Source organism: Cydia strobilella, chromosome 15, assembly GCF_947568885.1.
Source record: "Cydia strobilella chromosome 15, ilCydStro3.1, whole genome shotgun sequence".
In the NCBI taxonomy this organism is placed as follows: domain Eukaryota; kingdom Metazoa; phylum Arthropoda; class Insecta; order Lepidoptera; family Tortricidae; genus Cydia; species Cydia strobilella.
Window position 1 is genome coordinate 17174981 of NC_086055.1, and position 14510 is coordinate 17189490.

The 14510-nt window shown below is 37.1% G+C and overlaps 3 non-coding genes across 3 annotated transcripts; 1 reads left to right on the forward strand and 2 right to left on the reverse strand.

Moving 5' to 3' along the window:
- Window positions 1-6411: 6411 nt before the first annotated feature.
- Trnap-agg (transfer RNA proline (anticodon AGG)) lies at window positions 6412-6483 on the forward strand. The gene has a single exon. It is a non-coding gene; the product is annotated as a tRNA-Pro (tRNA).
- A 5868-nt stretch (window positions 6484-12351) lies between these two features.
- Window positions 12352-12423, reverse strand: Trnap-agg (transfer RNA proline (anticodon AGG)). Its single transcript has one exon. It is a non-coding gene; the product is annotated as a tRNA-Pro (tRNA).
- A 1713-nt stretch (window positions 12424-14136) lies between these two features.
- Window positions 14137-14208, reverse strand: Trnap-agg (transfer RNA proline (anticodon AGG)). The gene has a single exon. It is a non-coding gene; the product is annotated as a tRNA-Pro (tRNA).
- Between the last annotated feature and the right edge of the window lie 302 nt (window positions 14209-14510).

Genomic DNA, 14510 nt, shown 5'->3' on the forward strand with positions numbered 1-14510 from the left:
AAATATTTAAAATAAGGGAAAATTCCTATTTAAAATACCTTACATTTACAACGAAAACTAATTCATAAATAATATATTACCTATAAATATTTTCCAAACAACGCTGTCATCCGTTAAGATTCATGCAGTCTTTATTATTTACTTTTCCATGTTAGGTGTTGCTACATGAAAGCTAAGTCGCAACACGGGCGACTCGGATGTATACGTCAAAATTATATAGGTTAGATAATGTCTTGATTTATTTTGTGAAATATGGAGGTGTTGCTGAAATGTAATTTAGTCGGATTATATTAAATGAGATGCCTATTGATGTTACTGCTTGTAAAAATAATTCAATAATGAGCATGTAGGTTAATAGGGAATATTACACAAAACTTTGCGTAGCGAGCTTCACTAGCACAATAAAAAAATCGGTTTCTGCCTCTCTATCACTCTTGCCTATTCAATCGATAGAGAGGCAGATAAAGAAATTTAGATTTTCGCGGTTCGCGGTAGGCCACTTGTAAACAGACCTGAGAAACAAACCGCCTTGATCATAGACATAGTATAATATACAAGTAGTTATAAACGCGCTACCGAGCGACCGGGGGTAAAAGAAAGAATATTCATATAAAATTTGGCAGCATAGGATTTTTTCTCTTTCACTCTTATAAATTCGGTATTTCGCCATCGCCTCCTATATATGATGCTACCCAGTCGGTGATAGGGACAAAGCATGGCACTATTTTCTCTTTCCTCTTATAGGAATCGCAATAGGACTTGATGTATAATGTCAGTGAAAACTTGTCAAAAAACTGTTTAAGGCCTAGTATGTATAAGTTACTTTAAGAGTTAGTTCTGCACTCTGGCGGCAGAACATTGCAGTAATACTTCCTATTAAAATGCCTGCCTGCAAAGAGTACAAACATCATATTATTTCATTGTATTACTCATAAAGGGATATTTATTGCTAGCTGCGTGTATTGTACACCACAAGGTAATTTGTTAACAGATGGCCTACCGCGAAACGCAATAATCGAAATTTTGTTATCTGCCTCTCTGTCGATCGAATATGCAAGAATGATATACAGGCAGACCGAAATTTCGATTGTCGTGTTACGCCGGTTACGCGGTAGGCCCTGTGAATGTGCTAGTGACTCCCTCTACCTATGCAGAGTTTTGCCTATTTTCTGTCTAAAATTACCCAAAGGCACTAACTACTGAAATAATACAATAGTACTCTTCGTACATTTTATTGTTCTTATTTAATATTAATGACTAAGACGTGGAACGCGTAATTTCCTTAGGGGAGCCGCCAGACATCCAAAATAAAAATTTCATCTATGTGCCTCTCCTCCGCACAAATATATATAAGATCGATAGAGAGGCAAATAGATGAACAAATGAAGTGGTTCGCGGTTATAGCCCTGACTGTGAAGTATGAAACCATACTGCGTGTGTAACAATATTTAACTACAATTCTGCCAGGGAGTATGCTCTACAGCTGAAACAAGAAAGCGTACAACGAAACTAGTGATAAATATAGATATTTTTTAGTCTAGAATTGTAAAGAGTCTGTGCGGAAAGAGAAGAGTCGTGGAATGTATAGGTCCCAATACATTCCACAACTCTTCTCTTTCCGAACAGACTAGACATTATATAGATATTTCCCATATATTCATTAAAGCTAAGGTGGTTCTGCTGTGGAGCATGAGTAGCATGACACGAATCCCCTAGCCTGATCCTCTAGGGATCCTGGTGAATTTGGGGCCAGAACCCTCAAGCCGTAAAGCTGCAGCGGTTACATTACGGCAAACATATCCCTTACAGCACGAAGAATTTATTTTTGGATTTATTATTTAAAAACGAATTTTTCGGTGCATTTAAGCCCTCTAGAAAGACAAAAAAATACAAAAAAAAATCCTCCCCTCTCCCGACATTGTCAAAACCCACCCGCACGATCGTTTCATTCCGTCACGACCCCTAGTAAAGATTTTATTTTTTAGGTAGGTAACCTTACGGTAGTTTTTAGTAAATAATACAATATAAATGGGTAATTAAACGTTTATTTATCAGTTTGTTGACTTGGTACATTTTTGGCATGAAAAAACTTTAAAAAAAACTTCACATCACTCAATAATTAACTTAAAACTGCCTAATGAACGCTATAATTTGTCAAATTCGACATTACAAGTCATGACATGAACAATAAAAATAATAGAGCTTCTCATTACAAATAAAAAAACAAATAAGTTACTAACTAATCGAGATCGTTAGTCGGTCTTGACATTTTTAAATATTTTAAATTCTTAATAATTAATTCAAAACATAACTACTAGCATTATCAACTATACTTAGAAAAGTTTTGAGATCTTTTGACAATGTGGACATTTTAAGCAACTTTGTGATAGTTGTAAAAGCAATTATTAGCCCTGGATAAGCACAAGTAAACATTACATTTATTGCAATAAATTTTAGATCTAGAACTGCAACCTTCAAGACGACAGCAACGAGGAGATTGTATAGTATCATCAAACAGTGGTGGTAGGTGGTGGGCTGGTCCTAGTAAACATCTCATTTTCGACGGAACGGCTTCTTCTAGTTGTTTCTTTAACCGGTGTGTGGGTAGGTGACCGACTACGATGAAATGACAGAGGAGCTGCAAAGTCGGGTTCAGGGTCACTATCGTTAGAGCTAGTACTGCAATTATCGGCTTCTGTGTTGTTGCGTACACGGTTTTCAAGGTCAGACTCATCGAAGTCCGATACATTTCCGTCGCCGATGATTTCAGCCACCAAATCAGATGTTAAAAGCCCTAAACAAAACAAAACCATTCTTAGTAATACAATTTACATTTTTCACTTCCGTCCTGACACGCACAATCGTGCGTTATAACTTTCGGCACGAAAAAATACCTAAAATATAAGTATAGGACTAATTCATGTACACTATACAAAAGTAGAACGTTTACTTTAATTAAAAAACAACGCAACAAACTTAAAATACACAAACAAAATAATTTCGTAAATACCTACTTTTGGTCCGGCCGTCCGTCAGGTACACGTCCATGCTCAACGCTCACCTCGCCGGCGACTGACCTCCACACTGGCTCCGCGAGTGTTTAAAGTGAATAATAATCGAACGCACGATCGATCGGTTCCGTATTGACGCGGCAAACTTGATTATTTTTAAAACTATATTTTTTTAAAGTTGAACGCACGATCGTATTAGCCTGTGCTGTAAGGGATATATAATTGTTAAAGGTTTTCTTGTTGTTCAAACCGCGAGTTCTCAGTCCGGTCCGGGGCGAACTACTAGTTATATATCAAACAACAAAGAATAAACATTTATTGAATATATCCTGCTTAGACGTGGCTGCTACGGTCTTCAGGATTTTATTTGCCATGTGATCATCGCTTTTCGGTTGCAACTTGATGCCATCGAGGAATGTCCATGGTACATATATGAAAAAAAAAATGTTTATTATACCATTCATTGTACCTATCACAATACCTAATACTACTAGAGGGCACCTGTAACATTATTTTGGCTATCTGGTTGTCTATATCAGCCATTCTCAAAGTGTGCTCCGCGGACCCCTAGGGCTCCGCAAAGCCTCTGTTGGGGCTCCGTGAGAATACTTGTAATAATAAGAAAAAAAAAAACAGTTTTTCTATAGGTATATCTGGTCCATAGTGACGAACGAAAATTTTAATTTGGGGCTCAAATATATCCTGCTTAATCGGTTCAGTAGTTTCGGAGAAAATAGGCTGTGACAGACGGATAGACAGACAGACAGACGCACGAGTGATCCTATAAGGGTTCCGTTTTTTCCTTTTGAGGGAACGGAACCCTAAAAAATAACTTCTACTTAACATAGCGCTGTTTCTTTGTACATAATAATATTTAATGTATCTACCAATCCTATGATACGACCTCGGTTCATGGGCTCTGCTCGTTTGCCTCCTATATTAAAAAAACCGGCCAGGTGCGAACTATATGGGGACTATATTTGTATGGCGAACCGGTCATCTCCTTCCTTCTCAATAGCTTTATATATGCTTCGGCACATTATTATACTTATTTGTTATACACAATACACGCATTGTATATCTTACCTTAAACAGAGAGCCAGACGATGTTTGCTGGTTATTGGTTCCTGAAATCTAGTTATTTGTTTCACCAAACGGTGTTTAATCCTGTCGTGAATGGCTTCGAAAGAGCCTTGGGTCATATGAAAATAATCAAAAAATTTGTCGTCGTAGGTCCAAAGCTGCTTAAGGAGCCGCCCGCAGCAGCCTCTTCATCTGCCATTACGGCAGCAAGGGACAAGATTTTAATTTTATTCGGCCTTTCCATTTTTTCTCCTAGTTATCACTATCAGCAAACAATTATTTGTGACATTTGTCATAAACAGTCCGTTGCTCGGATATACAACTAGTGTCGGGTGGCCCTGACGCCCCGGCCCCGGAACGCCCCGGCGACGGTGGCGCTCCTGATAGCCCCTGTGTCGGATCGCTCCGGCCCGCCCCGGTCTAACGTGAGTCATCCTTTATGGAGCTAGTGATTTTGGAATAAGGGATATAGTTTAGGTGAAACTACTGTCCAGAAATGTCACGATATTTAGGGTCCGGGGTTTTCCATTTTTTATATGGCAACCCTATTACCTAGTTATTCCTTTGGACTTGCACACATTACGACTAGTAAGTAGTCATGAATGGAAGTAGCCCAAACGGCTTTGTTGATGTCGCCTGCACGTAAACACGGAACTAGGTCAATGTGCCGTGGGGTACGAGTTCGACTCCCGGACCCGTTTCCTCCAATGAACTGTTATTGCTTATGGTAATACTGTCCCTTCCTTTACTTTCATAATGTTTCAATAATGAATACCATTACAATAAACTTTGTTGGTAGGTAGACGTCCGAGTGCCCGGCACTGGCCGTGGACCAGTATAAAACTTAGGAATAACGGGATAAGTGAAACAGGCCCCATGTTTACACGTTGTGTATGTTGTGCAGTGATTAGCGTTTAGTGCCAGTTTATACAGTATGTAACCAAACGTAAGGCAAAGAAATGTACCACACAATTGTTAGATTATAAATAATACAATGGTACCTGATTTATTGAAATCCAGCAACATTTACTGTCAGTCAAAAAAAACACAATTTAATTATTTTGTATAACCTCGTTTGTCGTATAGTTTGTCAAAGGACTGTCTCATTTCAAACATAGAGAGAATCATACTATCTTTGTATTACACTAGTACTAGCACCCAAAAGAAAAGGATGAGTATAGTTATTTTGTTCTTATTTACGACAAGATTTGCTTGAGTTGGTCAAGGTGCTTTTATATTTGTTAACCATCTTATCATTATCAATGACAAGAACGATACAAACAGAAGACTCATAATGTCATGTGAAATGTAAAGGGTTTTGCCGAATACGATTGATTTTATTAAATTTCCTCATGAGTTCTTGACTCTTTTTTTAAAACAAATTGCTTTACCACCTCCTAAATAAAAAATCACGTAATGTTAGATCGGGTAATCGGGGGGGCCGGGGGCCACAAGTTCTCTGCACATCAGACAATCCACGGATTTTCAAACTCTTCACGTAATCGATTTGCACTTGAACAGCCAGTACAAAGCAGTGCACCATCATGCTGGTACCAGGTCTGGACGTTGCGAACCAGAAGCAAATATATTCACAGTGAAAATAAAAGATTAAAATCTGTTTATATATTTGACATGACCAAGACGTGACACTCAACTTCAAATTTAGGTTTAAGTTTGATGTTTGACAAAAGAAAGTAATTTATGGGCATAAGTGGTATAACTGAACCTATAACAAGCATACAATTTTTTATTTTTTATCTACTTACTTGTCATGATTACAGTTACAAATTCTAAATGTCATAGATAATAGATGTTTAATTAGTATCACGAAATATCCAAGTATGTATTATGTTTATGTATTTACAAATAGGTAAGCGCATAGAGTTAAACGCAGCTATGAATTAAATTGGATGAATGGTACGGAACCCTTCGTGGGCGAGTCCGACTCGCACTTGGCCGGTTTTTATTGCTACTGAGTGTACCTATAACGCCCACAATATTCATAATCCACAATAATACACCTTGATAATATATCACTATAATCAATATTTAGCCCTTGATTATATAAATAATTTTATGGTTCTTTTATAATAGCGGCATTAATTAATAATAATAATAAACATACGTTTCTATTGATAATGCTCCATACCTAATTTAAGGTGCCTCTAATGTTCACCACAACAGGGTTTAATATTGCATAACTCGGAAGTCTTTTTGCTTAAATATGTATATCACCTTTCACTTATGAGTTATGACGAAAGATGGCGATAGTGAATGCGATGCAAAGTGTTCGTTTAATTCGAACACTACCTCAGCTGGCTCGTTGGTCTAGGGGTATGATTTTCGCTTAGGGTGCGAGAGGTCCCGGGTTCAAATCCCGGACGAGCCCAAAAATACATTTTTGTTTTATTAAGTTGTTACGATTATTAAAGATGCTAGAAATTATTTTAAAACTGCATACAATTATTTTTTAGAAGAACGAGTACATTAAACAGTTTCATCAGTACGCACACACATATCTATAATCAACCTTATTTTCGTTATATCCGCCAATTTGCTTACTTACGTTTTGCCGTGAATATTATCGTCGCTACATAGTATAATACTATTACTTATTCTGTGGCAGAGATGTTGCGAATATTCGCATCCGCAACCGCGGAACTTTCGCATTATTTTCAACCTCCGCATCCGCATCCGCATAAAATCGATGCGGAGCTTAATGCGGATGCGGATGTGGAAAAGGTAGGTACAGGAATTTCTTAGCGGCGGCGCGGCGTAAGTGCTAGGTAATTTCGTCATTAGCCAATAGGAATCTCGTTTCGTTTTTGTGATTCGTTGATCGAGCACTTTAGCCTATGACGGACAGCGACAAGAAGTGAAAAGTTTGTTTTATTTGGACTTTACTATAGTAATGCGATTGTGGGGCACCTATTTATTTATTTAGTTTCATTTATTTATTTTTCATTCAATAAGCACTAACAGCTAAACATTACGTGCTAATTGGCATTACAATTAATACTTAATGGCAACATGCATTAATTGCTAAAAACAAAAAGATAGACATACAAATTGCAACTTAACTTAAGTAAATAAGATTTCATTAATTCAAACCGGAATAAATGTCATATACAAAACACACATTACATTTGTTACATAATTATTTTTAAGAAAAAACAATTAAAACGAATTAATAAATTAAATTAAATGTCAACTGTAGAATTTTAAATAATAGCCAATGTCAAATAACTCAATATTAAATTTAAATGAATAAAAATGTCAAATCGAAAAAAGCAATATTATACTATCAACTTAATGCTAAGTGATGGAGCTAGTGGTAACGATACTTTCAATATATCGACAGGATGCAGCTAGGAACTTGGTCTCGGTTGTTAAAAACATATCAAGTTGGTCATCGCTGTCCAAGATATCGTTAAGTAGCGTCTGCGCTTGGTGAAGGGGAGAGTTAGCAAGCGTGCGAGTTCGGGCTGGTGGGACAGCGAAGAGACCGCGGCGTCGAGGACGTAGGACTTTAGCGGTGAGACGGGGGACACGGAAGGCTATTTGCGATAATAATGTAGGGTTATTCAAAAACTAAGTTTCGTTTTTTTTAAATAAAAATTACTAATGTGTAATATTTGACGTTTTTTATGTGCCTAATTTCGACATCCGCATCCGCATCCGCAGATGTCAAAAAATCGGCATCCGCAACATCCCTGATCCAGTTAAATAATACAGATAAATATTCAATGTGCACTGCTGCGTGCACTACCCAAAAGAAGCTTAATTCTTCGGAGTTAAATATTTGTAAAGAGCATTGTTACTTAAGTTACTTACTACTTAGTTTTGGCAGTAGCTATAAGGTAAATGTCCCAGTGCCCGACACACTAATGCCCAATAGTTGACACACTGCTGTTAGTTCCACTTTTAATGACGTAAGTATAAAGATGACATGTACCTAATCAACAGCAAGTGCCAGAAATAATTCACATGGAAATTAAGTATTTGAAAAAGCAGCCTCTCACCAAAACCTTACCTAGTTAGCGTGATGGAAAAAAATCACCAAGAACAAAAAAATGAGTCACTTCAAAGAGATGGGCCGTATGTTGTTTCGCCACCGACAAAAAGGCCCCGCTATTCTGGGCTGTATTGGTGTCTGCACCACAGACAGCCTAACAAAGTAGTCTGTAGGTATCATATTATATTATCAACGCCCAAAAAAAAGCATTGTTAGATTGCGATTTGTAAACCTTTTTTTGCAAATACCTATGTAAGATCTATCGATGACGGGCAGTTCAGTGTGTTGATGCTAGTACTAGTGTAGCCCTTGTAATCGTGACCCTTTTGCGGGTACTTGTAATCCTGAAATCCTGTGAACTCTTCAAATAAGTGGGTGCGATGAATCGCTCATGATCACTGCACAATACGGAATCAGCTTAATGCCTTAGTTTTAGAAATTCCTGTTCCGATCCTGTTTGCGATTAGTTGCCGAAGCCGCGACCGAATGATAATTTGCCAACGAAACTCGCCATTTTATGAACATAGTTTTCTCTTATCCCAGCGTCTCCACCACTATTTCAGACCTAGTAGGTTTAAAAAGCTTCCATTTTAATCTAGCCCTAAGTACGTCGATTGTGGTTACCTCGCGATATTGTCAACGGTATTCGTGAATAGCCGAGTACGAAACAGAATGGTACAAAAACAAGCAGAGGAAGGGTTGCTAAGACAAAACAGACATTTGATAACGCCAATTTCCTCGTGTTTAAGCGACACGCACTCATTCAATTCACAACTCGCGAGCTTAGCGAAGCTAGCTGGCTCAAACACGATAAGTGTGTATGTGTGCGTGTAAAATTAATTGGTTAACTAATAACAAAATATTTCATTTAAAAATGTGTTTTGGGAATGACGACAAATTTTAATTGACAAACTACAAAAGCCAACTATCAGGTGTAAGTAATAGTCAGTATTAGAATGAAATGTCTACCCTGTTTTTATAGTACTTAGTTACCTTACCAGAAAACCCACAGCATGCTAGCAACAGCGACAAATAGTAGTCATTAAGTTATAATGGTGATCATTAATTATTACTTATTGGTGTTTTTTGTCGGCCGAGTAACCTGCCGCCCGCCGCCCCGTTAACTCTGTATCATCTCAGAGAAACACATTCTGTTATAATTTTATTATTTAGATCCAGACGAAGGTACTCAGAAGCTTGTTGTTGTCAGCACAAGCAAATAAGATCTCCGTTTCAGCTTTGGCTAAAATTATTTTGTTATGTACGGACGCTCTCGTCTACAGGTCGCATTTTTAAACCTATTCTCGTGAAATTGAGCAGGTTGGATCCAGTTTTTGGTTTTTTTTTTCAAAATTTCGGACTCATGGGGTTCGTGAGGTCTGCAGCTCACAGAGCGACTAGTTTCTAATTATGCAATTATTGTTCATTTAAACAATTAAGGCATTTAACATCACATTGAGTCCTCAAACAGCACAAAAGACAATGAAAATGTTAACTGAAGAAATAACGATTATACATCCACCGCCACCGTATGTCAAACACAGGTTGTTGTTCATAATTTGATCGGCGTTCTGTTTACATTAGAGGCCTCTTTGCGAGTGTTATTACCGACAGAAACAAAGTTGAACGCCAACGTGTATAATTGTGAGTGATCGCGGAAACTCGACACTACACGGGGAAGATACTCGTACGCGATCCACGTGCCGCGGCGGGCCTTATTCGAATTTTAAATCATCTTTAATCTTTCTATTACTTACAGTATATCTCACTGATATAAGTCAAGTCAAGACATTCATTATGCCTGAGTAGCATCAAGCACTTGCGACTTGTCAGTAACATACATCTTAAGTTCAAGATACCATCGTTCGAGCAGAGATAGATATAACTCCGTAATAGATGGATACAGTCTAAGGAAAAAACGTGCCTCGAAAATTAAGAAAATATGATTCTCGATCAGATGGCGCCACTACCTTTGGCCTACTCTCCTATAGCTGATGGCGTTGACGGTTTCGTTTGTTATTTAGCAATTTTAACGTATATCAATGAAAGTCAAAATAATATAAAAATAATTAATGCAAATATTGCAAATAAAAAAAATCATTTATATATATTTTTTAGTTTTAATCGTGTGTCGATAGATGGCAGTGAATTTACTGTGGCTTCAAAATTTACTATGACAGTACCGCTCTATCCTATTATATCCTCTTTGGTTCGAGCTTAATAGTGCGCTCCAGACACACTTAGTCAGTCGTTATTTTGTCTATATAATAATAATAAATTCATTTATTTCAATCAGCTTAGGATCATAATATATTACATTATAATATTACATAAAATCAATATATTAAAGTCGTATAGGTCGAACCATACTGTTCACCTTAGGGATGGCCAGGGGGCGCCTTAGCCTTCAGTAACAAGTCAATATATTAAAGTTAAATTAGAATAAAATTACATTAAAATAAATAAAGTCTTCTAGAAATCAATTTTCGCTTATGCCATCTCGGATATGGGTATATTTGGTATTAATGCATTTAGTATGATGACATGTCTTGAACACAAATGTATGAGACGAGAAGCGCGACAATTGTAAATTTTTGCCCTTGAATACATCCTCTCCAACCATTTAGTGAATGGGCAGTAAATTTTTTTATGGACAAAATGAAAGGGAAGTAAATGATGGCCAATATTTTTTTGTTTATAAAATCAGCTGATCAGCAGAGGAGGTAGGTTAGGGTGGTTACACATGTATTTTGCTGATCAACTGATTTTTCGGCTAACCAATTTTCACTGATATGCCTTAAAATTGTTAAATAACAAACGAAACCGTCAACTCCATCTATACGAGAAGAGGCCAAAGGTAGTGGCGCCACCTGATCGAGAATGGAAGGCGGTTTCGTCCCACAAAACTCAACAATAAGTTTGTCTGTGGGAACATCATTCTCTAGTTTTGTAGGTAACTAAAATTCTAATACCACATCATATTAAGGCCACACATTGAAAAAAGCGCCTGCTTTGCGAAATAAAGTCGAGTGGCATTATGGCAGAACAATAATGTGCTCAACGTTTTGTAAATAAATAAGCTTCACAATTTAATCATTTCGCGGCAAAGAGGGAAATCTCGCGATGAAACACTTTTCTATTGTGTCAAATCGAGACAATCCGGATTTATTTTTCTTGCTAAAACGGTTTTCTCTGAATGTTATGCACGTATTTTATTTACCTTTAATCTCTATTGTTTTGTTGTTATATCGAAAATGTTTTCAGCTTCAAGTCGGCTGCTCAAAATAAACCGAGCAAATTCATCGTTAAGAAATCAAGAACTTGTGCGGGTGATTTTGAACACCTCACTCGCTTAGACACGCCATAAGCTGTAAGGTCTATTCTATTCCATCTACTCTAATACACCGCAGTAAACCTCTGTGGAGCAGGGAGGAGCACTCGTGCAGCACACGATAACATTAGGTAACCTAATACCTACCTACTTAGACTTACCTAGTTACTTACTATTGCACAGTGTTGCTCCCCTGGATGCACCTATATCGACACCATACATCCCCGGTTGTATCGTGCACAAGTCTTCATGCCGCTCTATAGTGAGGTGAATTTCTCTGACAACAAATTTTTTAACTCCTTGAAGTTGTTCGCTGATCAGCAACTGTGATCTAATAATAATGCTCTCTAAAAATATTCGAATAATTTTATTAATTAATAGCTTTTCCTAGTTTTACTTCAAACATACTTAAATGATTCTTTGGATTGTAAGTACCTAATGGGCAATAAATACATACATTGCTAAAACAAATTTACACGAATATAATAACAACACACAGTGTACAAACAAACAAGGCCCCCTGCATTAGGAGACACGACGACACCGTGTCATAATTGCCCATAAATTACACACACACGCTTCCTTTGCTCATTCGAACTTGAAACGTATTCGTATGCTGTCTCAGCTTAATTAATATAGACAAACTATTAATGTGTCTTGAAGCAATCAATTTGTGTTTTAGAGGCAGCTTTTTAATTTAATTTAAGAGTGATGCTAGAACAAAAACAATAAAAAACATGCTTACAGATGGATAATCACACTGAAATCTGCTTCATGCATAATTGCATACCTAATCGTAATTCTCGTATTTATTTGGCAGCCCGTAGGCTCAACAAAGTACAGTACTTAATACTTCCATAGATGGACAATATGGACATAGTAATAATTGTACGACAGTACAAAAAAATGTTGGGCTCGTCCGGGATTTGAACCCGGGACCTCTCGCACCCTAAGCGAAAATCATACCCCTAGACCAACGAGCCGGTTGATCTGCTAACCGAATTTTTCCACTACATTCGGAGACCGCAGTGCAAGATGCCCTACATTGCATACACGCAGTTATGAGGTACTACGACTTCGTGACGTCGGCGCCCGCGGCGATACAACTATCACCAGCGGCATTCGAACTTTAACAACAAAACTTATTTTTTAATTTTTGACATTCTAATTATTATTCTAGTCTATATTATTTTGAATCTGACATATTAATTATTACTATTATATTCATTATTTAAATTTATTGGACTTCGATTTTATTGTTGAAAGTTTTGTTTTTATTTTTAATGTATTTACTAACACATAGCTATAACGATGGTACTAACAATATTGTATGGAATTTTGAATGTTCTGAAATAAATATATTTTTTTTTAAACATTTTCGATATCATTTTGATAAAACGGAATGGTGCGCGCGAGATGCACTGCGGGTCCAGTGATGCAAAATGATATCAAAATTTAAATCAAAATATAAAATTTGAATAGCGCTCTAAAATCAGTGTAACGGTATTTTACATGTGTCAAAGTTTACGTTGTTTCCATATGGGCATATGGAAATATCATGAAATATGTTATCCTTTTTACTATCTCATATATGTATACAAATACAAAATACAACAACTTTTTTTATTTATTTGATAAAAGACAAAAATATAAGCGTGACAGAGTGGTCAATCAAAAACAAGACAATGAAAAGAATTTAGACCCAATCAGTCTCGAGGCTAAAAGCAAATAGTCACACTCACACATTGGCACACACTCGCCCAGTATCTAACGCAATTAGCGAAGTGCCGCTCACGTACTTAGCGCTATTACCGATGACGGCCGACGACGGCCGACGACGACCGACAACCGACGACCCACGATGGACGCTTCTAACTTCTAACGTGGCTAATATCGGCTGGGTCAAGGTCGAGGAAGCAATGCTCTAGCATCTGTTGCAATATCGTGACAATTTGTACAGGGCGTCTTTTCAATAATAATAATAAAATTCTTTATTTAAGACCATCGGGGATCCTTGAATCCTTGTTGGGGAATCCTTGTGAGATGAATATGTAGAAAATTACTGTATAGTAGGAGTAGGACCATCCCCAAAATTGCAAAAAAATGGCCTTAAAAAAATCAAGATCAAAATCTATCTATTGGCAAATTTTAGCCAATTCGACGAGAAAAAGATTATGGAGCATTTAACTAATTGCTGTAATTCATTTGCTCAGAACAAGCGGCTCGTTGGTCTAGCTCAGGGGTCAGGGGTATGATTTTTGCTTAGGGTACGAGAGGTCCCGGGTTCAAATCCCGGACAATTTTTTATTTTTCTTGACGTGAGTAAATTGTCAGAGATCAAATTATGTTCACGCCAGTTCGGACTCGAGGCGTCTACTTAAGATAGATAAACTCAAGAACCTTTTTTCAACAGCTAGACGAAAAAATTCGGTGATATCAATCATGCCAAAGTATAGTTTGGGATCGTCCGTGTTGTCTCATAGCCACACCAAGGAAAACAAGTTATGCTCGTGGTTGTTTCATTTTATTTTTAAAATTAAATTGAAGCAAACATGGATCTTAGGATGGCCCTTTCATATTAATATTTCACCCCATGACTAGTAACATAACTGGAGGTTGGAGACAGGAGCAACCGAGAATCATTTCAGTATTTTAATTTAGATTAGAACAAAATTAAATTCTGCAAAAAAAAAATTGGGCTCGTCCGGGATTTGAACCCGGGACCTCTCGCACCCTAAGCGAAAATCATACCCCTAGACCAACGAGCCGCTTGTGATGGTTGTCAATTCAAACAATAAGATCGGCTGATAAAATAAGTTCGATTAGATGTTAAAGGTACCTACACTGTAATCTTCAAGCTTATGAAACTTGTACAGTCAGCAACAGAACAGGTGTTCAAGTAAAGTAAAGTAAATAGTTAACACTGTGCACTAACAGTGGTGCACGAAAGAAAGAAAGAAAGAAAGAAAGAAAATAACTTTATTTTGCATTTTGAAAGAAAAATTTAATAACTGATTTAAGTACAATGTAAATAAAGGTAGCAACAGACGGTCTTATCGCTGTAAGCAAG